An 11,326-nucleotide genomic window follows, 5' to 3' on the forward strand; every position below is an offset into this window, starting at 1 on the left:
CTTATAGGAAAAATATATTTAACCAATCAAAATTTCTAATTTAAAGATTTTCTTTTTATTTTCAAACCCTTTCTGAGGCAACTCTAATTTCACAGTTCCATTTTAATTCAAACCCAAAACTCAATTTTCAACATACGATTATGAAAGAGGTTCTCAAATTTGTTTGACTTCTTAATCAACCTTATTTGAATAAAATATAATTCTTCATAATATATTTAGTGAGGTTTTCTAATTGATCATTAAACCCCTATACATAGATGAAATTGAACAGCAAAAGATTCAGAATGAAGAATTAACGGATTCGTACAATGAAATTTGAGAAGACAAGTTTCTTTACAATCATGAAGTAGACAGGAATATCAAATTGCATAATTGAATCAGTGATCAAAACACAAAACCCTACTTGTGCCTAATGCTAATATACAACCCTGAAGATTTGCAAGAGAATCCGCTTCTATCCAAGATCTTCTCTCTAACAATTTCTCCAAAAATTTCCCTTTCAAAATTTCCTTCCAATTTTGGCTTCCCCCCAAATTTCACATTCAAATTCCTCTCTCTCAAAAATGAACCCTCCAATTGTGATAAGGAGTTCTCTCCTCAAATCGGGGCATTAATTGTGCGTTCACCTAAGAGGACTCCTTGCTCACAAGACTCGAACTCCCAATTAACTTTTCTTAATCTTTCTTTTATCTTTTCCATGCATATTAAATTGAATTTATTAAATAATTTTATTTAATTTTCACTTGACTTCTTTTTAATTAATTAATTAAATTCTAAACTCATGCGCACTTCATGCAATTAAAATATCTTTATTAAATATACTTGTTTTATCTTTTTAATTAATTTCTTATATTTTGATCTCATGCATGCATCATGTGAACTGACAACTTTTAATTAATTTATTTATTTTTTAAACTTAATTGATAAAATATTTATTAACTTAAATAATAATATTTAGCATTTATTTAAAATGCACTCTAAATATATTATTATTAAATTAAATAAGCATTATCTCGTTCTAAATTTATTCTTATAACTTTCATCTTCAAATTTAATTTTTTTTATTTAATTAATTAAATATTAAAATATCAAATTAATTAAATATTAAAATTTCATATTAATTTTCTATTAAAATAGATCATTAATTTTAATCTTTTAATTAGACTTAATTAATAGAAAATACACCAAAGACTCATAAAACAACATACAAAAACCCACCATAGCAAAACACATACAAAATCAAACTAAAGGGTTAAAATCGTGAATTAATGTCATTCGACACATTCGAAGGGCACTCAACTCAAATACTTGTCCTAATTTTCAATTAGCACAAATGGCTTAAAGGTTTAGGATTTAGACTCAAGAATTTATCTCCCCTCTCTTACCATTGAGATAATGCGATAGGGTATGCTCATCCTGGCAATTCAGAGAAGTCAATACCCGGTACCTGCAACTTGCATAAAATCCACGCATGTATAAACATAATATTCTAAGCTAAACAGGCAATGGTAGGAAGTGGTGCATCGTGTAAATCCCAACTAGCAGGTGACTATGACTCCCTTCCTTAACCACATCAAAAATTCCATACATAAAGAAAACAAACACGCACACCATACACATGTAGTATGGGGTAAGTATCCATAAGAAAACACATAATAATTTATCTAACCAATCATCATCAATAACTGAAAGCACTATAATAATTATCATGCATACATGAATTATAGAGTACCAAGTAATCTGATCATAATCAACTGAACGTAAAACAATATCTGATAATCTCAAAACAATACTACTAGTAATCAAGCATGAAACTGGCCTAAGAGAGTCATCAATGATAATAGAAATGCGAACTAGGGGTAGGCTCTACAATTCTTGCAGCCTTTGATGTTTTGTATGCAGTGGTAAATGTAGAGATAATTGACTGATGAGGTAAGCCAATGTATGCAATCCTCTGCTTCTAGAATTCCTTTTCCCTCTTTAGTTATGTTACCTTTTATTCATGAATCTCCAAATTTTCTAGGTTTATTATCAACACAGCTTCAGTATGGGTGACATTAGAAAAATCCTATCTACATGGCACTTTCTTCTCCTAAATCTCTTGGAATTTATTTTGGACTTCATTTATCAATTCTTCCATAGAGGCTACAGAGTCACTTTCCTTACCCTCGCAATTCTTTTTGAACCATTTCATATCACCTTGGATTATTTCATCCACAAGCTTAAGACCATCCAAGATTTATTTGATTTCATTTATTGCCTAAACTAGTGTCTCATTCCTCCATTCAATACAATCTTTAATCACATACAATTTTTTATCATCTAGACCAACCATAGGGCATTCAACTTGGAATCTTTCTAATCCAAATCCTCAAATTTCCTCTATCTAGAGCACTACTTTTACCCAATTATTTCTTTCTTTTTTAAAGCCTTCATTACTGGCCTGTACCTTCTTCTTGATGATAGTAGTGTCTTTTGAAACCTTGTCCAAAAGGCTTATCTACCACATAGTTTCGCTTAGGAAAAATTACAATCATTCTTCAGATGTTTTTGCAATAGCTTTACATTTATGCAAATTGTCTAGAAATTTTTGGTTGGCCGAAGAAGATACATCTAAAATTGTTGACATCTCATTCAAAGTTTTGGTTCTAGGTGCAGGATAGCATTGATATATTGCACCATACTCCTCATTATTTCTTTCATATCTTGTTTATCTTGAGCATCCTTCCAGACCCTATTTGCAATCTTTTTGTTTGAGGCTTCATAAATTTTCATATCCACTGGATGACTCCCCTTTCCAAGATCAATCCTTGATACCTAATAATCTTGAGTAGTGAGGTCTTCATGCAAACTTCCTTTTGGTGGTTTGGCTATCTCAATTGACCAATGTCCTAAACTTTTATCAAACTTTATCCTGGATTATGTTCTAGCTTTCTTGGTTTTGGAAGACTTTCCTAGGCACTTGCTAACCAGGTCATCGATAGGCACTGACAAGGGTACCAAGCTTATTTTCTTCTCGATGGAGGTTTCTAACCACTTAGGCATGGCAGGATTCTTTGCTTGTCATGAGACAACTTTTAGTTAAGGTGAGGGTACCTAGTTGAGTATCGATGCTTTCAGGTAACCTTTGAGGATTTGGTGTATTATCAGCCATGGGAGAACTAGAAAATTGCTCTTGATTTGTCTTTGTTTCGGTGGTATCTATGTCAACTATCATTGTGTCCTTTACTTTGATTGGTGTTTTTTTCTTAGTACTCGAGCGAGTTACCCTTCTAACCTTCAGCACCTCTTTATGAACTTGAAATTGAAGTGGCTGCGAAGTTACTTTAGCTTTAACTTTAGGAGAACCTACAATAGGATCATCAATACTTGGGTTAGTTATGGCCTTTGTCTTTGAGTGTAACTTTTTATGTTTGGCTCTTGAGTATTTCTCTGGGAACCTAGGAGTAGTTGTTTCAATAATCTTTGACTTCAACCATTTTTAGGTTCTTTTCAACACTTCTGAGGTATGGGAAAGTAGATCATCCTTCTCCCTTCTAATCCAATCAATTTTAGAGATAAGCATGCATTCAATTTGATCAACATAAAATGGTTCAATCACTTCTTCGACTTCATCTTTCATTATCTCATGGGTGTTGAGGTTAACCTTAAACATGTTAATCTAGGTAACTGTCAACCTAGACCATAATTTTTTTCTAACTTTAAATTCATCGGGACAATTGGCCCAATAATCTTCCAAATGTGGAACATGGACTAATGAAGATGCATGCTTGAAATTATCCCTAGAAAAACTTGTATAATCAAAATTCTCTCTAGGAGAGTACAATTTGAGGCATAAGTGAGACAATGTAGTTTTTGTTAACACATCCTACTTGAAGTTCGAGCATCTGTAATGGCTAATTTCAATGGGAAATATGGAAGAAGATGGCTTTTTAGAGCTTTCAACAGATTCTATCATAGAAACAAATTGCCTACATATCTCATATAAGACAATGTTGTCTAAAAAATAGCGTGGCAACCTAAGAGGTTCACCAGAAAAAGCTCCAACTCTAAGATATATAAATTTAGGAAACTGAATATAGAAATAACCATAAATCTTGATGGATTGCGTTGATTCTTTTGATAACCTGTGATTTTCATGTCCTTGGAGCTCAAATACTGATCTCCTGAGGAATACATCATTAACCCTCCTAAATTCTTTACAAAATTTAGTTGCCTAGAGATCTTTGTAGTACTGATAGATGGTCATTTCATTGGTCTAGGGCATGTGTGGAAGTCCCTCCCATTCCTTAGATGCTGCTAAAATGTAAATTAAGAAGGACAGAAAGAATGAGCTAAAACTACTCACAACTATGAGACCCTTATGTAAATTTTTAGCTATTAAATCAATCCAATCAATAAATTTTTCACCCTCGACAAACTTTTTAATAAAGAGGTACATCCAACTCTCCTAGTGGAAGGCATAGTCATTACCCTTGACTCTATTTAAAAGTAACACAATATATGCAATCTCCCTAATGAAATGCTCAATAGTCAAGGGTTTGGGAAATCTAGAGCCTCCTTCAGCCAGTTTCAAAAGCCAAGTCTGTGCCACAATAGAATCATAATTCTTCTTTCTATCACTATATAGGCATTATGCTTCCTCAAATGTCCAGGGCTCATAAGGTTATTTGTGAGGAATTCTTAGATCCAAACTCACACTAACCCTATTTATCCTACCCAATACCTCCCCGAAAGCCTTTTTTATGCACCTGATGCTAGGGTCATAGTGATTTGCACATTCAACAACCAATTATGGACACTTTGTGGCTGATGGGAAGGTGGTGGCTTTGAGTAACCTGCTACTGGCTAATTTTTGATGAATGGGGCAAGACTGGAAATTTTTTGCCCACTTGACTTTATCAGTTGGATTCTTATTTGCCAAGAAAGTATCCCAAATTTTAGGGAGGGAACTCAATAGGCATGGTTTTTCTATCTTAGGCATCTTAGCGCAAAAAAGTGTCATGGTTTAATTTGAAAGATGAAATATTTATAGAGTTAAACAAAAGTAGCTAAACAAAAACTAGGCAAAAAGTGACAAAGTAGAGGATAATGCACTTACAGTTCTTAACAGAACCCAACCTCCCACTTGTCTTGCTTACCAATCAATGTCGAGAGCTCAAAATGATTAAATAAAAAATTATGCAAGCTAGATGGGTAATTGTAGGAAATTATTTCTTGAAAATCTCAGGACAAATATGAGCAAGCAGAATTATTTATAACAAGTGTGTCATATGTACCTAACAAGACTTGCAAGGTTGTTTGCAGTTAATGCCCATCAAATCCACATGCAGCTCTACATCTCATGATATCACAAAATCTAAATGCCACCTTTTCCCATAAAAGTAATTGTACTTTGGCATGATTTTTCATAGCTATCATATTTATTGTCTTTTATGTCATTAAGATCAACACTGGGTGGGACACATTTCTTGCCTAACAAATGAGTTCATGATTTCTTAATATATAACCTGGGAGAAAACAAGCAATGTCAGAAAACCACAAAATTAAGGTTAAAGTTGAGGTTTTGAATCAACCTGACTTCAACTTCAACTTCGGGCATATGAAATTCGGTTGATAGGTAAAGACCTTGCCGAGGTGACTAGAAGTGGGTGTAGATGAACTTGAACTTGAAGTGGGTTAAAATTTCAAGTTACAAAAGGACTCTTGGCTAATAATATTGCACATTGCAAAAATGTGTAGGGTAACAATAATGTTGATGAAAACAAAAAAATATTACACTAGTAGGGCCACAATCTCATGTTATTACTCATATTGTTTCACAATGTGTACAACTACTACATTAGTTCTTCTCATAGGAATATGAGAAATTATTAATTAAAGAGAAAGTGTAATAATACTAAAAAAATTAGTTGTGATGAATATATGGATTAAATGTATATACCGAGTTGGCATATATATGACTAGTTCAAACAAAGACCCAAGTATGGAATAGCACTCAATCATAACTAAATCTACCTTAAATAAACTCAATGGTCTAATAATACTATAATTTTTAGTAATGTTATAAAGAGGAAGTGTTCCTTACATGAAGGTTGTGTGCTACAACCCTCACCATGTAGACCACATGGTCTTGCAAATGTCACAAAATCTTGTAGAAGAACACATAATGTTTTAGATTATTATCCATAAGATACTATAAAATATAAACATCTATTGAACTTCTATTATTGCTTAAGATTAATTACTTCTTACCTTCAAAGAATTGACTCTAAGTATCAATTCTTCTTTTAGTGCCTTTGTCTCCTTGGTTAGGTTTCTCTTAAGGATAATGTTAATAATTTCATCATTATAACTTTGTATGAGTTGATAGGCCATGAATATGGGGTTAGAACTATGGGCCATGTCATATAGAAATTATGCATGTGTTTTAGATCACATTTGATATGCTATCATTTTTTCTCTAGCAATCAGTATCAAGTTGTGACATCAATGTCTGTAAAATTTCATCAAAATAACTCCAAATCCATAAAGAAAAGAACATAATAATATGAAATTTGTTTCTATATAATTTGTACAATTATAATAATTAAGGTTTACCTTTGTTGAAGAAGGTGTATGAGCTGGTACATCCCCACCTATGCCTTGTGGTGTATCCATGTTGCCCTATGAAAAAGATTAGTAATTCTTAGCAATCAGTAGTGAAATAAAAGTAATAGACTTACCAAAATTAAAAATTAAAAAATAGTAGATTGTATATTCGAGTCAATATTAATTGGAGGCAATTGGTTTAAATGTTATACATACTAATCCTGTGATAGGGAATATTTTGTATCTACATGAAATATCAGTTAGCAAGCATGTCAAGATTATCACCTTATGTATTCCTCAAATGATCATCATAATCACCCATCAATTATAACCATTACAAGAGGTATTGATTAGGAAGATTGAACATAAAAGGACAATTTTTTTCCCACCATTTAATTGTTCACATGTTCATATCAAACAATATAAATGCAGGCAAAGTTGTGTGTGTATGTACATATGCATGTAGTTTCCTATTAGTAAATAGACAATCACATCATCAACAATCAGCATGATAATTTCTTTATCACCACCTATGGAAGATCAATCAAATAATGACAAGTGAAGTGAACAAACTAATCAATAGTGATTATTCATAACTATGCAAAGACAATGATTAACCATCAAATGCCCATTTCTGAAAAAGAAAGGTGTTATTCCAACCTATGGGTGTAAGTATCCAATAACAATGAGATATATTATAAGAATTGATTCCATTCTCAAAGACATCATCAAGTGTCTCTTATCATATATTTATCCTTATTGGATTTCTCAAGGGAGTCATTGATCATCATCTTCATCCATGTCATCATCATCATTTCCATCATCGTACTTGACACTTTGATCATTTTAATTGCCACCACTATCTTCATCATCATCATCATCATCTTCATCAAAATTATCATGACCATCATCATCATGACAATCATCATCTTGATCATCACCATCTTCATTAGCATGATCATGATCATCATTATCATCATCATAACCATCATCGTCAACATCACCAGAATCTTCTTTTTCTTCATTTACTCCATATTTTGATTCTTCGCTATCTTCTTCTTCCATCACATTATACCTTATTGACCTTTCTCTTGGATCATGTGTAACAAAAAATAATCAACCCGATTTATGTGAAACACCAAAGTAAAATACTTGCTCACATTAGCTTGGAAGAACATAGGTCTCATCTCCAACTGGCTCAAATGACCTTATATTAATCATTGTATATCCAATATCATGTTCAATAATAGTCCTATCAAGATCATTTTGATTCATTCATAACCTATACCATTTGACAACAAATAGAACTAATTTGAATGAATTGAAGTTGCACTCAAGTATATCATCCAAAATTCCATAGCATTGACTTTTAGATTTTTTAGGATGTATGTCATTTCTAGACAAAATATTGGTGACCTCAAAGACTGCACTTATCCTAGAATCACAAGTTTTCTTCATTTCATCTAACTTTTTTATGGAAAATTTATGACCATGGTAGTACATAGCTTTGTGGTGTTTTATCTGCAATTCTTCAAATATGTCAAGATTATTTGCATCAATCTATGATTTGATATTAAACTTATAGGTCATGATTAGTAATCTTTTGCATACCTTTCTATCTCTTAATCCATATTCTAGATCAAGTACCATTGGTGTAACATTGGCATCTCCATTACAATTAGTTTCTTTAACCAATGATGCAACACCGTCCTATGTTAATGAGCAACCATTTTCTTGAGACTGCTGAATCCATACCATCATCCAATCAAGATTGTTTGCAATATACAAATGTAGTGCATCCCACTCATGACCAACTATAAAGAAAATAACTAGACCAATTAGAAATAATTTATATTGATGATGGATAAGAATTAATTAACTACAATAACATCTTATAATTACCTCTCACTCTCCTTAATTTACCTTTCTCCGTTAGGTACTCGCCTTCAAATTTGTTAATAGAGTTGAGATCCCAAATGTGATCTACATGGATATTTGCTACAAACTTTGGAAGATATACACTGTCTAGTGTACCATATATCCCTCTACCATAGAACCCTCAATACATGCTCTTTTTCAAACGAAGCCCTTCATAAATTTCAAGTATCTTTCAACTATCCACATTGATAGAGTTTGTACAAGTCCACACAATTCAATCTCCTCTTCTTGATGTATTAAGTAGCATTCTTGAGCATTGAAAAAAGTTGAAGGTTGACACTTACATTTCACACATAAGCTATGGAATTTTTCTCTTCCAATATTTTATATCTTTTTTATCAATTTCTTTAGATGATAACCACCTAAAAGAGATTCAACATGCAAGAACATATAAATGAGATTTTAGATAAAAATGTGCAATAGATTACATAAAAAGTAAAGCAAGTCATGAATATAATATATGTATAACAAATCTAAGAAATGACACTTCTAACCTCATTTATTTTCCAAGATCATATATAACTTGTTTAATATTGTTGTCAAACTAGTATGGGGGGATAGAGGTAGGATGTACTACAATCATTAAAAAATGATCTTTATAATATATTATGAAACAATACAATAGGTAGTACATAAAATTTTATAAATATATTGTAAATAGAGAACATGAATTAGCTTGATGAAGGTATGCCAATCATTTGTTTTCAACCCTAGCCCAAATCACCTTTCTTTGATACAAGACTACTTATAATTGTAGCAAATCCTATGGGAAATTTTTTTTTTTTATGACTTCTTTTAATATATTACTTTGTTGGTCCATTAATAACCAAGGACGGGCACTTGTATTTATGCGGTCTCCATTTCTATTTGATTCAATAAAAAATTTCAGTGTATGATTGGATTCATGAATGTCATTACAAATTTTGGCAATTTTTCTCTATCATGTCTTCCATCCAATATTTTACATAGTGTCTTTGTTACATTATTTTCAATATGCATAACATCAAATAAATACATGATTGAGAAATATTTGTAGTACAGTAACCTAATAAATTGAGTAGGATAACTTTTTATTCCTTTAGGAAGTTGGTCATTGATGTCTTGACGATGTTCACAAGCATCAATTACATCATTACTAAATAAAAGACAATATCAAAATATAAATTTCAAATTTTGGACCACAAAGAAGACATTACCTTGGTGATTTTGTCGATCGTATTCCAACTTCCATAGATGAGATTTTGTTCTTCATGTTCTTGATATTGTCTCTTGTTTCCCATTAAAAATATGTTTTTTAGTAATTCAATACTTATGATTATTGTGGAGAAAATGCCTAACACCTGCTTTCTTAAACTTCTTGAATGATGAGATTTCATCTTCGGACCACAAACTAGACATGTGAACTTTCTCTTTATTTGAAAACCTAAAAGATCATGTACAATTGGATCGTGTATGATTATCATTCACAACTTAAGCATACATTACTAATATGTAAGCGCTATAATAGACCAAAAATATGTGACCTTAGCAATATAACATACCACAAAAATGAGTTAGCCTAGGGGCATCATGTATTGTCCAAACAAGCATTACATGGAATTGAAAATATCTTTGCCCTATTGGTCTAGAGATGTCATACATAGTGACCCCATTCCATAACTTCAAAAAATCATCAATAAGAGGCTCAATAAGCACATCCATATATTTAACTTGGTGCTTACCTAGTAATTGAATAAACATAAACATTATATAGTTATTATGATCATTTTGATGCACTATTTTTTTAATTAATTTAGATAGCTATTAAATGAAAAAATACCTGGTAAAATCATTAACAACATTATGTGCTCCCTCTTTATGGACATCCAAGGAGAATTTTAATTGTTAGTAATAAAAATATGCCACACTAAGTAAACAGATCTCATATCTCCAAATGGATTGACATCGTCCACTATCAATGTTGATCAAATAAATAAGATTGACAAATGAGTGTCAACGCACTTAACCATTTTCACTATACATGGCAAGTACACAATGGAAGCTAAGCTAGAATTTCTTTATATGCTGAGTCACAGATAGTGTCATGCAAACTACAGTTGATGCCGAGAAAAACACATTATAGAATATGTCGAGTTATACAGAATTCAACATTTACCGAGTAGATCAAAAGCTAGTGTGTGCTAAGCACTGTGAAGTTAATAGGAGCCGAGTGATTTAGGAATCAGTAGAAGCCAAGCAATGCAGGAAAACTAACAGAAGTCAAGTAACGCAGGAAACATAGTGAATGTCGAGCAATCTAGAATAGATGGTGTCGAGCATCAGTATTACTTCATGTGTCGAGCAACGTGGGATTAGCATAAGAGTTTGTGCCAATACAAACCAAGATGTAAAATGGTTATGCATGAATCATGACAAGATAAGGAGATAAGATCAAATCCTCCCATCCACCTATGCGATCCTCATGCAGCCAATCAGAAAATTGAAATATCATGTAGCCAATGGGTGAATTTCAAGGGTTTGAGCGGGAACATTTTATCCAAGGATGCATGATGATCCACTAATCTTTATAAGGGAGTCTTGACACCATTGAACGAGAGTTGGAGAGAAGAAGGAATAGTAGAGCCTTTTATTGAGGTCATTATAGAGCATTGGTATCAAAAATTTAGTGAAAAGGACAGCATTTACACATCTAGTTGATCAGAATAGAACAGAGAACACAATCAACAGATCAGATCTAGCAGAGATCAAGGATAGATGAGCAGATCAAGAGCATGAGATCAGCATTAGAGATTGCATT

The sequence above is a fragment of the Cupressus sempervirens genome, chromosome 5 (assembly GCF_028749045.1).
Source record: "Cupressus sempervirens isolate cs-2001-9-10 chromosome 5, ASM2874904v1, whole genome shotgun sequence".
Taxonomy (NCBI): Eukaryota; Viridiplantae; Streptophyta; class Pinopsida; order Cupressales; family Cupressaceae; genus Cupressus; species Cupressus sempervirens.